Source organism: Lampetra fluviatilis, chromosome 39 (genome assembly GCF_964198595.1).
Source record: "Lampetra fluviatilis chromosome 39, kcLamFluv1.1, whole genome shotgun sequence".
Classification (NCBI taxonomy): Eukaryota; Metazoa; Chordata; class Hyperoartia; order Petromyzontiformes; family Petromyzontidae; genus Lampetra; species Lampetra fluviatilis.
This window is the reverse complement of record NC_136313.1, coordinates 4,380,126-4,396,435: the sequence shown is the minus strand read 5'-3', so window position 1 is coordinate 4,396,435 and position 16,310 is coordinate 4,380,126. Positions and strand designations below refer to the sequence as shown.

The following is a 16,310-nucleotide window of genomic DNA, read 5'->3' as shown; positions in this document are numbered from 1 at the left end:
CCATACCTTTCGTGCCAAGATGCTGCAAATGCGAAAACAATAGGAAGAAATCAACCGAATCAGGACCGGGCCTGGCCGATGCGGCCACCTGATGCTACAAATGACGCGTCGAAGATTCGGCGGCGTGCGAGTGCGTGGCCACCATTCCAAAATCATCGACCCGCGTCGTAAACACTCCGCCGCCGCTGTGTTCACTGCCTTAAAGGAGGAATGGACGAGATCCACTCTGCGTCTGAACAGACACATTGAGTGGATAGAAATTTGAAAACGACATATTGAATCTGCTGCTATGAATCCATACGAAAGAAGGAACAAATGACTGAGCGTAAAACGTGATTTATAATTAAGACAGGTAAACTTGTTTTGCCTAAACAAAATAAGACAGCAACGTAATTAATTCACGATAGGATGAATTAGAGCGGTGGACAAGAATAGGATGGACTTTTTATAAACACCACCCTCGCCGCAATGGCGAGATGTTGACTACCTCGCCTGGTATACAGGAGGTCGTGGGTTCAATCTCAATCCTGACACCTGTATATTTGGAGTTTGCATATTCTCCCCGTGGTTATGTGGATTTTTCTCCGAGTCCTCCGGGTTTTCCCTCCACATTTATAAACATGCGTTTAGCGTATTTTCCTTATCTACATTTCTGCATGATAAGTCACTTCTGAAAAGGATCCATATAACACAGTAAGGCCTTATCTGGTAAAATAAAAATATATAACGATGTGCCTTAGAAGAGAGTTTTCAATCAGTGAGTATTGCCCACTCTGACAATACGGATCGGAAACATGGATACTAACACAGTAGTCGAACAAATAAAAAGCTAATAAGGAGATTTGCATCATTAGGTTTGAGAGATAAGAAAGAGGAACACATGGATAATCAAACAAACACAAATCAGAGATGTCATCTTGACTATTGAGAACAGAAATCGAATCTGTAAATGACGATCCAACCATTATATAAACGGAGTGGTAGCTCCTGAAATCTCTCATTTACTTGATACAGCTGTCGTGGCTGTGACGGTTCCACCTGAAGACGGAAGCTTGTGTTGCCTCCGAAACGTCGTGATTTTTATTTGATTTTACTTTTATTAATTTTAATGTTTTACCTACGTGACTTTACCGAAAAAAACGAAGAATATGAATCCCTGCAGTCACGAAAGCTTCAAATCTAGAATTCAAATCTAGGATTTAAAAAATCCTATCATAACAGAAAAATGGTGCACACTGAAAAACTACAAGTTTTAAACAACCCACAGAAACGTGTACAAAGGGCACTCGGCCTTTGGGCACTATGCAAAAAAATCGTCAGTTCCTATCAATGTGCTTGCACCTCTTCGGAAACTGCTAAATGGTGCTTTCATGCTGCATGAAAGGCACGCGCGTGTGCGTTGTTTGAAGCACTTGGAGGTATACCTTGGGCTTTGGCAGGAACACATCTCCAGGGGAGATGGAGGCCCCAAGGATGAGGCTGGTGATGAAATTCTAGATTTGAAGCTTTCGTGACTGCAAGGATTCATATTCTTAGTTTTTTTCGGTAAAGTCACGTAGGTAAAAAATTATAATTTATAAAAGTTAAAGTATTTTATTTTTATTTTACTTTCATGAATTTTTTTTTACCTACGTGACTTTACCGAAAAAACCTAAGAATATGGTGATGAAATCGCAGCAGAATGAATGAACGACCCCGAGTGGATTGATGCGCCCTGGAGATGCGGCAATGACTTAAATTCAGTTTCTATGCAGCATGAGATGAATGGCAGCAGTCGCAGGATCATTAGAAAAAGGCGACTTCATGAGAGAGATTATCAGCGAGCAGTGGATAGAACGCCTACAACAGTTTAATTCCACCCTGGGAGTGACCGTGCCCACTATAAGGACTTCCCCTGACCATCATTCATTTTTATTGATGGGGCTTTAAGCAGGCACGAGGGTGGTTCGGTGGGAATGGGGTTCTTGACGAATTACTTATCACAAAGGGAGTAAGATGGATCGTAGTATTGCAGAACCGTGATAAATGTGCATTGCATACAACAACCTTCATCCAACAGGGGATAGACAATGGCTGAAAATCTCTCCGATGCATTATTGGGTTGTGCCGCAGATTTGCCGGTGTGACGTCCAACGTTTCACCCTATGTGCTGGGAGCTTGTTCAATACATGAACACGAACGGACAATCATCATCATCATGATGAGTTCAATCCAGACCCTCGCGCCCACTGCTGTATATTTGGAGTTTGCATGTTCTCCCCGTGGTTGTGTGGATTTTCTCCGGGTCCTTCGGGTTTTCCCTTCACATTTATAAGCATGCTTTAGAGTATTTGGCTGCTATAAACTTCCATACGATAAGCCACTTCGTTGAGCTATCTTTTGTGGCCAGGTCGCTTCTGAAAAAAAGAGATATACAATTCAGTCGGCCTTACCTGGTAACATTTACAAAAACTAGTTTAGTTTATTTTTTTTTGATTGTCCGTTAGAATTGCGATCTTCTTTTTCTCAGCAGGAGAGTGTTCCTGTTACACGGTTCCGTAGCCGCGTAACAGGAATGTTTGTATATATATACGCGCACGTCACTGATACACTGCAACAACAAACAGCACACAAACGTCACACCTGGATGGCTTTGGACAAGAAATGACAACCGTGCGCTGTGACGGATGAAGGGTGGGCGGGGGATATGTTGTAAGACAAGACAAACGTTACCCATCCCCATCCGAGAGCGTCACAAAGTTCAGACCCATTTTTGTGATGATAAACTTCGTAATCTCTTACCCATCTAAAAGAAGAAAAACGCGTTTCTTCACAGTGAAGGGTAGTCGGTAGGCAGATCGGTCGGTAAAGAATGCGTGCGCAAAAGCCCCCCAGGGATGAGTTGAAAAACACGTCGTCCGTGCGTAGGGGCTTCGCGTTTACGAACCACACCCACGAATACCACCCACCCCTTCCCCAGCACCGCCGCCCCTACCCCAGCCAAACCCATCTCCACCCCACCACTACCGGTGGCGAACCTTTTGTGTCTTCTCCTGTGTACTCCATTTCACTGGCAGAGGCCACGCGGTGATGCACTCCAACAGCCCCCCTCCCCTTCCAATAAAGTCTAGCTTTTATTTGTTTTGTTGGTGGTTACCATGGGGGGGGAGGGGGTTTAACATTTCAAGAACCTGTCCAGATTTATTTTCGTGTCTATTATTCTTTTGTCTGGTAGCGCATCTCAAGATACGCAGCTGGTTAAATAAAAAAAGACAGATTATAATCTATTTATAAATGCTGTGGCAGATATGGTGTTCTTCGTGCGTGCGGCGCAGAGCAACTTGGTACGAATCCAAGGTTCGCCTCGATTTATGCGGGTTCGGTCTGTGCGATTTGTCGTAAATGCGGCAAATATATTTCTACCCAAAATTCGCTGTTATATGCGGTTCCAATGCACTCGGCTATGCGATGGGATGCCGGACAACATTGTTAGTGTATCGTATGCTCTCCTTGTGCAGGCAGCCGTATCCCCCTGCGATTTCGCTTCGAGAGCCCTTGTTTTTCGAAACGGATCTGCCGCATAAAACGAGGGAAACGTCTATGAATTGGTAAAGTGGCGGGTGACACCTTTCACAAAACAGTATTTGCCGATAATGTATACAGCATTTAAATCAATTGCCATTCGGCCCTTTGTCAAGCTACTGCTGGATGAAGGGCACCTTGAACCGTGTCGGGCAAAGGGGTTGTTTAACATATTCTTAGTTATTTCGGTCAAGTCACGTAGGTAAAAAAGTGAAATTAAAATTAATAAAAATAAAGTAATAAAATAATTGTATTAATTTTAATTTCATTTTTTACCTACATGACTTTACCGAAAAAACTAAGAGTATGAATCCTTGCAGTCACGAAAGCTTCAAATCTCGGGTTGTTTAACCATATTTCACCACTGATCAGTGCTGGTTGGTGAATAACAGACTCGTCACCGATGATAGTTTAGGTCGCTAGTTTTATAGCAGTGCGCTAACCATTGTGCCACTGCTCCAGGCTTGAATTAGTCCACACTTAAGTCCATCTTCTACAGTCACTGTTAAGATTTACATAATGAATCGCTGTCACGTGTACGTTATTACAGTGCCGTATATAAATACACACACAAAACACAACCTTTATGTGTCAACATTCTTTTTTTAATACTCTGTAAATATGTACATCACATACTTGTGGACCATGCATTTCTTTATTTGTATACCTGCTTTACGATTATTTATTCCGTGATGAACCGGCATGTGTTTGCCACCGCATCGAGAGAAAATTCCGAGGCATCACTTTGCTCCAAATCGAGCATCCAAACCAAACAGAGCACTCCCACCTCGGGGCCTTTCGCGGTTGTAAACGCGCGCGGCCATGCTCGGGGTATTTGACCATCTCTTCTTTCTCAGGAATTTCTTTTGTGTGGGGTAGATCACCGGGATTTCCCAGGGAAGGTTTCAAACCGGAACGATCCAAAAAAACGCTCACAAGACGAGACGAGACGGCTCACCCACAACCCGATTACGTTCAGTGCATTCGCATCCGGACGCCACCTTTTTTTCCCCAGTGAGTGTCTGACATGAAGCGAGTTTTTATGTATTACATAGATGCAAACAAAATAGCGGCACATGCTACTACTAGGACCATTGCCCGAGACGTTTATCATATACATTTTTATGTTACTGTGTTTTTTTTACGAGTGTGTTTAGGGTTGCTATTTGTGCTTGTGTATCAACGCAGCAACAGCGGCAGCAGCACAAACATAACTCGTCTAAATAAATCAAACAACAGTATCCAATAAACACATGCAACGTTGGCTCAACATTGGCCCATAGGTTCCAACCACATAGAACGTTGCATGATTACTGGGCAGTTTGGAAGTAGACAAATTATTTGGCCAAAAATTAATTGCCACTTTAGAATTTACAGACCTGCGCTCAAACCGCTGCTTGACGAAGATCTCACCACCAGACGCCGTGTTAGTCGTGATGGGTTGTCTGACCATACTTCACCACGCTGGTCGGTGAAGGTTGGGGATGTGGCGTTGGTGCGGAGGGAATGGATGGGTAGGCCCAGAACCGGTTCAGATATCACTCCCCACTGATGTTTGTTATACTTGGACGGCAATCTAACTATACAGGACTGGCAGTCAACCATCACAACGGCGTGAATGTAAAGGGGCTTCTCCACATGTTTGACGCTGTGAGCACGTGCACGAACTCATGTTGACTCAGCCTCAAATGAGTACCAGGCGGGATGTGTAAACATCGCCACGAGAGACAAAAGCGGCCGGGCGTTGATGCTGGTCACCCACTTCGTGTGCAGTTCCGGCCCTCATCAGTGTTCTCTTACACCAACTTGCCCCCACAGGTATGTTAAGGCTATACGGGAGCACCTTTGTCCTTTGACGAACTCATGATTTACAACACGCTGTCCAAACATATCGCCACAAACTACGTATGGCGTCCCATCCTCTTTGCCATGGGCGCTCCGAATGAAATTAGGGTTTATATTTGTGGAATGCAGGCAAACAGGTTGGTCTTACAATTAGCCACCGATGGCGCATGTGATAGTTGTTGGCGATGCACATTGTCTAACACCCCCCCCCCCATCTGACGTACAAGGCAGGGTGCGGTGACTTGTTCTGGGTGAGGGTGGGGGTGAAATGGCTACAAAAGCAACAGCGGGCACAGACTTGCTGTTGATATCTCGCTGAGTAGCTACCCGCAAAAAGGATCTCCAGCATCCGTTTTGATTTCGTGGGGAAGAGGCGTTGTTCGATTTAATATTTCTCTGCCCATCATCGCTCACGTCTCCAAGCGCCCGGTGTTTCAAGTCGAGAAACTGCAGCAACGTCTGTTGCCCTGTAAGTTGAAGTTCCTACTTGATTAGGACGGTCAGAGTTTCTGAGAAATGCATATATATTTGGTAATGATTGTATAAGCTTAGAGATCGAGTGTTTTTATTTGAATTTGTTATTTTACTTGCAGGTTTATTGCTGGTTGGTGTTCCTATGACTTTTACAATATTTAGTTTGCTTTTAAATGGTTTAAATGCCTCTTGTAAAAGCCGTCCGTCGTTTAAAATATATATGAATTGTTTCGCCTGTCTAACCACTTTTTTATATACAGGCAATATTTTGTAAGTTGAATGCGTTTTTGAAGCTTGTAATTCATTGCGTTAGATTTTCTATTTGCTAGCCGAGCTTGTTGTAAGGCCTGGGTTTGCTCAAGGAATTTTTTCATTGCAAACTGTAAAGTTGCTTATCAGATTTGACAAGTTTAATGTTGACTTTGGGGGGTCCGCATACAACAGTTGTAGAAAGTGAAAAGGTCTCAAATAAATGTATATAAACGTAAAAACCACTGCTATTATTATCTCGAGTGATTATTATTTGATTTTGTTACAAGGGTAAGATTCGGCCTTGGCTTGATTTTACAAGCATGACTTGAGGAAGACCGAGGTTGAAGAAATTTAAGTTGCAGGAGCTTATACATCATAACATTGCAGACGCCGAGTAGAAAATACCGTTTGAGGAAAATAGCATTCAAGTCGCGCAACATTTAAGTAATACTGGCAGGCAACGCAAAAATATAATCTACTAAACTCGCGTGGTGGGGTTCACTAACTATGCGCAAGAAAAGGGACATTTTAAATCAAGGAAGGACTTTTAAAAGGTATTTTAATGACTAAAACAAATTACCTTAATGTCAAGTGAAAGATTACTCATTATGGATTACAATTTTTTGTGTTTTAAACAGCGCGGCGGAATTTGCGTGGTTCACTCTTTGTGTTTAATCAATCACGCTCATGCGTGTTTGGAAAATTAAATAAAAGGTGTTACTGCAAATGCGCATGTGTGGGTAATTGAGCGATAATGTGGCGGTTAGCGCGCTGATTCCCGCTCGGTGACGATTATCTCAACCGGTACTTGGCCTCTCCCCTAGGTCTACTCGGCCGCAAATAAGTACCTGGTGCGGTGTGTAAACATCGCCATTGGGGAGACGAGGAGAGCCGGGTGTGGTGCAGGCCACCCACCTACCCTCTCGTGTGCCGTGCTCTCTGTTTGAGGCTATATGGGGGGGATTTTTGTCTTTGTAATTTACATTAAACAGTTACTTGTACACTACTGTGTAACCATTCCTATCTGGACAACTTGGTGTTTATATATTTTTCGAAAACATGAGACCACATTGCCATTGTGGGAATGATGCCCATGGTGTTTCTTGTTTAAATATATTAAGCACGCTTTGCAATCTGTACACGGTGTTCAAACGCTTATTATAAAATCGCGAACGTAAATGTGTGCAAACGATGGACATGCATCGCAGTTTGGAATTATTTTGTGGAAAAGAAAATCTGCATCGGGGATTTACATACAACCTGCGGCTCCAAAGCCGCATGCAGCTCTTTAAGGACCGTTTTGTAAGGTTGTTTATCTATTAAGGACCGTCCGAGATTCGCGTACATTATGTACAACTTTTCCTGGGGTCTTTCGGTAAAGTCGCGTAGATGGGGTCTTTGAACCTATCTACGTGAAAGACCCAAAGAATATGAATCCCTGCAGTCACGAAAGCTTTAAGTCAAGATATAGACACGGCGTACATACACTATATTGAAGGGGGTTTATTTTACATGCTTTTATTTAACTCACTGTCTGTCGTTGTCGTATCCTCAAATCTTGTAATTCAATTATTACCCACTTTCCAATGTGGTATCGACTGCAAACTTGGTACACTTATGTCATACTGATGACAATACTATATTCTATCATAAAAAATGAAAAACATATTTTAAAACATTCTTTTTTTCCCCGAAAAAAAAATTGGTTGCCGACCCATGATCCGGTCCGATCGTGCCGACTAATGGCAGTGTACGTAGATTCAGAGTAAGCGAGATAAATGTAACGTGTGCAATGCAGTTGGTGTAGTATATTGGCGTGTCCCCTTGGTGTAAACGATTTAAATGCGTCCCCCTAGCCAATTCTGTTGTAGCCCAGCGCTTTCGGCTTGTAGGTCGCGGTGCATTTGTTACCACCTGCACACGCTATGGTTGTACACCAATGGTACAATGATTTTAGAAAATGAATCGTCGACAGAAAGTCTGTTACGGAGAGCAGATGTAGATTCCTCTTGAACAAACATACACATTGGGCTTTAAGATATTTTAATAGTTCTGTGGTGCCTATGCAAACTTGTATGCAAATCCTTAATTGTGGGGCGTCTCTTAACACTGACCATTTGCATTGCACATAATAAAGGTGTGGCGTTTGCCTCTCTCAATGGCCTTTGGTTGAGGGTAAATGTTACTTTGCGTTGTGTGCATCTATTCAGACCTACTGATCCCGCCTGAGATTAAACCCTTTGTTTAAGAGGGGGTAATGCTCGGAGAATAACAGGTCCGGGCAGTTTAGATCACTTTTGTGGGAATACTTATTGTGCGTTCCAAGGTGTGATATTTTAAACTATATGTGCACGTGTTTAATTGTTGCTCGCTTATAAGAGCACTTGCCCCCCTAACGGTTTGTATAGTTTTAGGGGAAATAGCTGTCCCTGATTACGAGGCAGTTTGGTTTTTTTTTATGAGCCTGGGATATTGTGCTTGTTTCTCCTGCGAAAGTGTTGACTTAAACAATCTAATCCGTTACATATCCGGTCTACAAGAACATGAGACTTGATAACACGGATTAACATTCATCCTGAAATATAAAAGTAACTACTGCTTTTAATCGACCATCAAAATGGACAAGTCAAGTTATATATATTTTACAAGCATCGGGGAGGACTAAACTAATGGAACAATTCTAAGTCGCAAAGGGACAAATGTGAAAACTGGTGAGAGAAATAAAAACAACTGCAAATCTTTTTTTACGTCTAAACAAATGTTATAATTTCCCAAAATGTTTCATTGAAATATGAAGCTTATTTAGATAAATATGAACAATGGTTTTATTCCTTAATGATACCAGACACCAAAAAAAAGACCTGGTTTTAAATAAGTTGAGCAAACATTTCCAAGGTCATCTAGATTGTTTTTTGCCAGATTACAAGGTCGTACCAAGGTTACTCGGCATTGCTATTAAACATTGAGCGTTGAATGTACGTATTGTTGTTAAATGTTTATCGTATTAATAATATTCAACCCTTGTGCCGTGTTATCGATGCTGTTTGACAATAGGGGACATCCATTTAGTAGGTACGCAAAAATCTGTCAACTTGACCCCTCTCTGTACGCACGCGGACTTTTTACACCCCCCCACCCCGAATCCTATAGAACGGCCGATATTTAATCCACGCAGAAACGATCAAGGATTAATAATATTAACGTGTTTTAAGCAAACAGTCCACCGCCGGCTGCATTAAAGAATTAAGTTGCGTACCCTGGCCACTTATTTTGCCGAGCTGCGTGATAGCTGCAGTCAGGGGCACGGTGGCACTCGGAAGTGACGCCTCTCCCACAGTCCCACTTCTCCCGGCAGTGCTTGTTGTCTCACAGCTGAAGGAACTGAACTGTGGCTCATTCGAAGGCCAATGTAGACGAATTATTATCGAGGCTTCACCCCCCCCCCACCCGTTTCTTTTGCGTACGTACATTGTCCCCACACGGGTCGGTGTGAGTTGGTGAATATGTGGTTGAGGTTGGTGGGGAGTGGCGGCACGGTAGGGCACAAGACCAGGTTGAGTACCAGCCACCGATGTTTGCCATGGCCAGGAATCGGTCATGTTTGCTACGTAATTGTGAAGTGTGCTAACCACCACTCCGCTCCATCATCACGACTGTGTCCTGAAACGGTTTATTTTGTTCGTGTCAGGGAAACGACTAACAATGTCCGTTTCACAAATACAAAGGAGGCATCCAATAAATTCCACATACGGTAACGTTTGTACACTTGGCTACTTCTGACGCAGTCATCTGGCTCCTTAACCACCTCAATTTAACATTCAGTTGCTCTACTTTCTACAACAGCCATACAAAGTAGACCGATGGAATGCCCTATGTAGTAGGCCTGCTTGAGATTGATTCGGCAGCCAGAAAGCTTGCTAAACCAAATGTCCATTATTGGTCTGAGCCCACCAATTTCCAGCTGTCTTTACCACCTTGCAGGTGGCATATAAACTTCAGTGGTTACAATTTATTTACGTGGACCAATATTATGATGTTAACCACGTGAGATGATGAGTAACTTTTAAAATATCTCGCACATTTCGCCGTATAAATTGATAACTACGAGTGAGAGACGCGTTATCTAAGTGGGTTACGAATTGTCTTCTCTGGCTCACCGGTAACTATTGTGCAGTGCAACAAACATGACAACAGAGGGCGCATGCCTCCCATTGTTTAGAGACCATTTGCCACCGGTGTTTTAGTCAAGTCTTGAACGAATCGGCGACGACCAACCCAGAGGATTTTTGGTCAAGTGTCAGCCTGTGGACTTAATGGTACCCATTCCCCTTAGTTTATCCGTAATACAAAAAAAACCTGTTTTGGATATTGGTCGTGAAAGGGCCTACGTGTTAAACGTCAGTTTAGTTGACTAAAGCGGTAAAACATCGAGTTCACGCTCGGTTATAAAATTATTGGGGCGAATAGCGCACCATTTTACCCCCTCACTACTACCAATATCACGACGGCCATAAATTGAACACAATCTTTTGGCCACATCGTACGATTGTACATTTGAAAAACAAAGGTTTTTCGTTGCCGCGACTTTTAACAATTCCTTGGATTCCTGTCTGCCTGGCCGGCGCGCGAACGCGCGTGCGCAGGAAGTGACGCCACCGCGCACGTTTGCGTGATGACGTCACCACCATCTCACGTGCTGCGTCCGTGCGTGGTGACGTCATGCCCCCCCCCCCTATAATTCCACCCTCAACTCCTGCATTGAATTTACGCGCGTAAATTGGCGGGAAAGACTCTCCTCATACATTATACTATGATTGCACTCCGTAAAATTTTGACTTGCAACTTTCGTGACTGCAGGAATTCGTATTCTATGGTTCTTTCGGTAAAGTCACGTAGATATAAGAGAAAATAATAACAAAAAAATTATAAAAATCAAGTGAATAAAAATATCACGACGTTTCTATCGCTTGTGTTGCGATCGAAACGTCGTGATATTTGTATCCACTTTATTATTATATTGTTATTTATATCGACGTGACTTTACCGAAATAACCATAGAATGTGCACTACGTTAGACAAAAGTTTTGCTCGCTGGAGAGATGGGGAGGGGAGTGGCAGTCTCGTCCAATGGACTGTGACGAGACGTTGACTACTTCACGTTGTCTACAGGAGAAGGGCCTCAGTTCGAACCCGACCCTGACGCCTGCTGCTGCTGCTGTATATTTGGAGTTTGTGGTGTCTCTTTCTCCCCGTGGTCGTGTGGGATGCATCTCCGGGTCCTCTGGGGTTTTTTTGTTTTCCCTCCACATTTAGAATGAACGCACGTTTAGATTATGTGGGTGCTATACATTTCCATACGATAAGCCATTTCGTTGAGATGTCATTTGTGGCCAGGTCGCTTCTGAAAAAAAATAGATTTTTATAGCTCGGTGGGCATTGCCTGTTAAAAGAAAAGGAAACATTTGTTTTAGTTTTAAAAAGGGAAATAATAAAATAAAAGTATAAAATTCTCACGACGTTTAGATTGCAACACAAGCAATCGTCATCAGGTGTGAAAAACGTGAGAATTTTATTGTTTTATTTTATTACTTCCCTTCTACGTGACTTTACCGAAAGAACAAAAAATACGAATCCCTGCAATCACGAAAGCTTTAAATCGAAATTTAGTTTAAAAAGTTTTAGTTTTTTATCATTATAATCGTTGACTTACCTCAGAGTTCCGTCTGCTGTGTAAAGGCCGACTGCCAAAGAACTCTAGCGTGCTTTTGGCCTACTCGTCCACGTTGACTCCATGTGTGATGTGCGATTTGGTCCTTGTCACATCTAGTTAATGTGCAGCGTTGTCGGATGCTGTCGGCGTGAATATAAAATGAAAGTGTTACGTGTTTTTGGAAGAGGTGGGCTTTACCCACACTTAACCCCACCACACGACCTGCCGATCGATTGTAACAGGCGTTGGCTGTCGACTTCGCTGCTGAGTGGGGATGGGCATTTTAACTTTTCCCCAATTTGTTTTAACTGCCGCGCCGGGAGATGGAATGGAACCTGGGCGCGATCTCTGGTTTTTCAAGGCAAATATTTCGGTGGTTAGGGTCATCAAGTGATCTTTGCTGATATTGCCTTTGCCAGTGATGTTAGCCGTGACCAGGAATCCCTATTCTGGTCACAAAAGTTACAAGTACTATGCATTTTTTTTTTTTACACGGTGTCCTTGTTCAAAAAAAAGCAAAGCTCATGAGGCAAATGTGTGGGGTTTTTATATGGTAAACACGGGGCACTCATTGCATATCCCATAGTCCAGATTTTGATGGCCAGAGCTTAGCCATTTGCGAAGCTAAGTGGATGGGATCTTCAAACATTTTCTTGCGCACTCCTTGCCCTCATTTAATTTGCACTTTTTTTTAATTTGCGAGCGTTTCGTTTTACAACTGTTAAATACCCTGCGAAATATTCCTTAAGGGCACCCTGTTACACCTCGGCAATATTGATGTTTGTTATGCTGCGCGCCACGGATCTCCCTTGTATAGTAGCCAAGCAACTGACAAAAATACATTTTAAATTTTTTTGCAAGAAAAAAGGGGAAAACCTATTCTCATATTTTGGTACTGGCAAACGAGGTCCCATGATGTAGCTGCTCACCCCGAGCTCTCATTGTCTTTGTGCTGTCCGACTTTTGGCGTCCTCTGGTCTAACACCGTTTGAGACTACGCTCTAAAGAAGGCTGTCTCTGGTGTGGACCAATCGGTTTCAAAGACGATGCATATATTATCGGTGTTTTTTGTTTGCATTCTGACCAACAAGCATTGTGGTTAATGCAGTGACATGATTCCTTGTAAAAGGATTCAGTTTGGTGTTTTAACATCTTAACACAGCTGTTTTGTTTCCAGAAAAAAGGGGAAAACCTATTCTCATCCTTTAAAGTTGGTCACGAATTGGAATGTTCTGTTTACGTGACAAACCTGGCGGTGGCAGGTTTAACGACGCATGTATATTTACACGTTCAAACCCAACAAAAAAAACTTGTATTATCAACATTTAAGCTTCACTGCCTCGACTGGAATATCCCAGGTTTGCAGAGGTAGCCCTGCAGCGGGTCCGGTCAGCATCTTCGGCCCATGTGCTCACCCCACCCGGGATTTTTGATAACCGCCAAAATAGCAACGGTGACATTAAATGAAGCCTTATTCTCTCCCCAGTGTGTGGCATTGCAGATTCATCTGGTGTTGCTGCACAACGCGAATAAAGAAATATGAAGGCGATCGAAGTATTCGGGCTCTACATCGTGTTCATTATTTTGCCTCTTGGACACTGTAAGTACCTTGTACATGAAGGAGGGTGGGTCTTTCGATTGACCATTTTTGTTCAATTTGACAAGATTTTCTCTTCCTTCAAATTAGCTTTCACTGCACCAACCCCATAATGACCAGTAAAAGTCCTGTTAACTCCTATGACAATGTTGGCTTTGGGAGGAAAGGGCACAGATGCCTTTGCCACTAGAGCCTATTACCGTACGTTCACTAAACAAAACCATAATCTGTTTTTCCATTGAAACCGTGACAATTCTTCACTGTGGGGGAGGTGTGATGTTTATTGCCCCAGGTAGTAAAATGTATTTAACCTTTTTTTTTAAGCGAAGTGCTTGCGTTGTAAATTGCTCTTGTGACCATTTTCATTTGATTGAACCATCTTTATTATTTTTTTTGTCATGCTTTTGAGGGTTTTCTTCACCTCAAACTATTCGGTTTTATTGCAATCCTAAGCTTTGATAAAAAGATAATTTAAACTAAATTTTCAACATTGTACCAATTACATTAACATTCTCCCCTGATACACAATGTTCTCTAACCACGTTGAAATAAAGTAAATATAGGGTGTTTGTGCCAGCATCATTCAAATTTGTCTCTAACATACAATTCTTCCACATTGAACGACAGACTGCAGAAAAAGAAACAAGTATTAGAGAACAAACACAGAGCTGATATGATAAACTAAACTATAAACTAATTTTATTTTGCCAGGAAAGGCCCGCAGCTATATAGCTCGTTTTTCAGGAGCAACCTGGCCACAAAATGATAGCTCAATGAAGTAGCTTATGTGGAAATTTATAGCAGCCAACTACTCTAAAAGCATGTTTCTGAATGTAGAGGGAGAAACCGTGGCGCACCCAGCGAAAATGTATACGATTACAGGGAGAACGTGCAAACTCCAAATATACAACAGCCGTCGGGGTTGGATTCAAGTGACTAGGCAATGGATAATGATGTACAATTCGAGCATGTCCGCGTGTGTTTTACTTGTAGTTTTTAGCAAATGCTTCAGAAAAGGGCATGTAACAATTGCTTCAGAATTTTTATAAATAACAAAAATGTGACTATTTCCAATTCAATGTTTATTCTAAGGCTCACAATGTGTTTCTTCTTTCTTATTTGTGGTGTGAGCGATTGTCACAACAACAACGTGTAAAAAAAAATTGTACTGTTCCTGATATTGTGACGGATTGTCTCGTCACTTAGGCAAGTTATCACACCCCAAGTATTTAGCATATAGCATTTAGCACAGTATTTTGTTGAGTAATGCCTTTTTTGATCAATGTTTTCTAAATTCAATTGCCATTTTCCATTTTTTGTTCCAGTGCAAAACACAACAATTTCTCCATCTGCAAATATAACTAATAGCAACTCCACCGAAGCATCAACACAGTTCAATACATCCGTATCATTTCTTCCAAACAATGAAACTTTGAATGCTACATCTGCCGCACCTGTAAATGGTTCAGCAGTAGCCATCACAACGTCGCCAGCGACATCTTTACAACCCAACGGAACGGTGACATCAAATATTTCAGCTGTGAACAGTTCTATAGAAACATCCACATCATTAAATGCAACTTCTGCACCATCAAGCCTGTCTCCCAATGGAACGGTGAACGAGACCTCCCCTGCCCCTCCATCAGCACCGGCTCCCAATGGAACAGTGAACGAGACCTCCCCTGCCCCTCCATCAGCACCAGCTCCCAATGGAACAATGAACGAGACCTCCCCTGCTCCTCCATCAGCACCGGCTCCCAATGGAACAATGAACGAGACCTCCCCTGCTCCTCCATCAGCACCAACTCCCAATGGAACAATGAACGAGACCTCCCCTGCCCCTCCATCAGCACCAGCTCCCAATGGAACAATGAACGAGACCTCCCCTGCTCCTCCATCAGCACCAGCTCCCAATGGAACAATGAACGAGACCTCCCCTGCTCCTCCATCAGCACCAGCTCCCAATGGAACAGTGAACGAGACCTCCCCTGCTCCTCCATCAGCACCAGCTCCCAATGGAACAGTGAACGAGACCTCCCCTGCCCCTCCATCAGCACCAGCTCCCAATGGAACAATGAACGAGACCTCCCCTGCCCCTCCATCAGCACCAGCTCCCAATGGAACAATGAACGAGACCTCCCCTGCCCCTCCATCAGCACCAGCTCCCAATGGAACAATGAACGAGACCTCTCCTGCTCCTCCATCAGCACCAGCTCCCAATGGAACAATGAACGAGACCTCCCCTGCTCCTCCATCAGCACCAGCTCCCAATGGAACAATGAACGAGACCTCCCCTGCTCCTCCATCAGCACCAGCTCCCAATGGAACAGTGAACGAGACCTCCCCTGCCCCTCCATCAGCACCAGCTCCCAATGGAACAATGAACGAGACCTCCCCTGCTCCTCCATCAGCACCAGCTCCCAATGGAACAATGAACGAGACCTCCCCTGCCCCTCCATCAGCACCAGCTCCCAATGGAACAATGAACGAGACCTCCCCTGCCCCTCCATCAGCACCAGCTCCCAATGGAACAATGAACGAGACCTCCCCTGCTCCTCCATCAGCACCAGCTCCCAATGGAACAATGAACGAGACCTCCCCTGCTCCTCCATCAGCACCGGCTCCCAATGGAACAGTGAACGAGACCTCCCCTGCCCCTCCATCAGCACCGGCTCCCAATGGAACAATGAACGAGACCTCCCCTGCTCCTCCATCAGCACCAGCTCCCAATGGAACAATGAACGAGACCTCCCCTGCTCCTCCATCAGCACCGGCTCCCAATGGAACGGTGAACGAGACCTCCCCTGCCCCTCCATCAGCACCGGCTCCCAATGGAACAATGAACGAGACCTCCCCTGCCCCTCCATCAGC

General features: G+C 43.7%; 1 long non-coding RNA gene across 1 annotated transcript; it reads left to right on the top strand.

Moving 5' to 3' along the window:
* Positions 1-5,701: 5,701 nt before the first annotated feature.
* Positions 5,702-15,108, top strand: LOC144946029 (uncharacterized). Its single transcript, XR_013639741.1, has 3 exons — positions 5,702-5,875; positions 13,329-13,442; positions 14,765-15,108. It is a non-coding gene; the product is annotated as an uncharacterized LOC144946029 (long non-coding RNA).
* Positions 15,109-16,310: the final 1,202 nt, after the last annotated feature.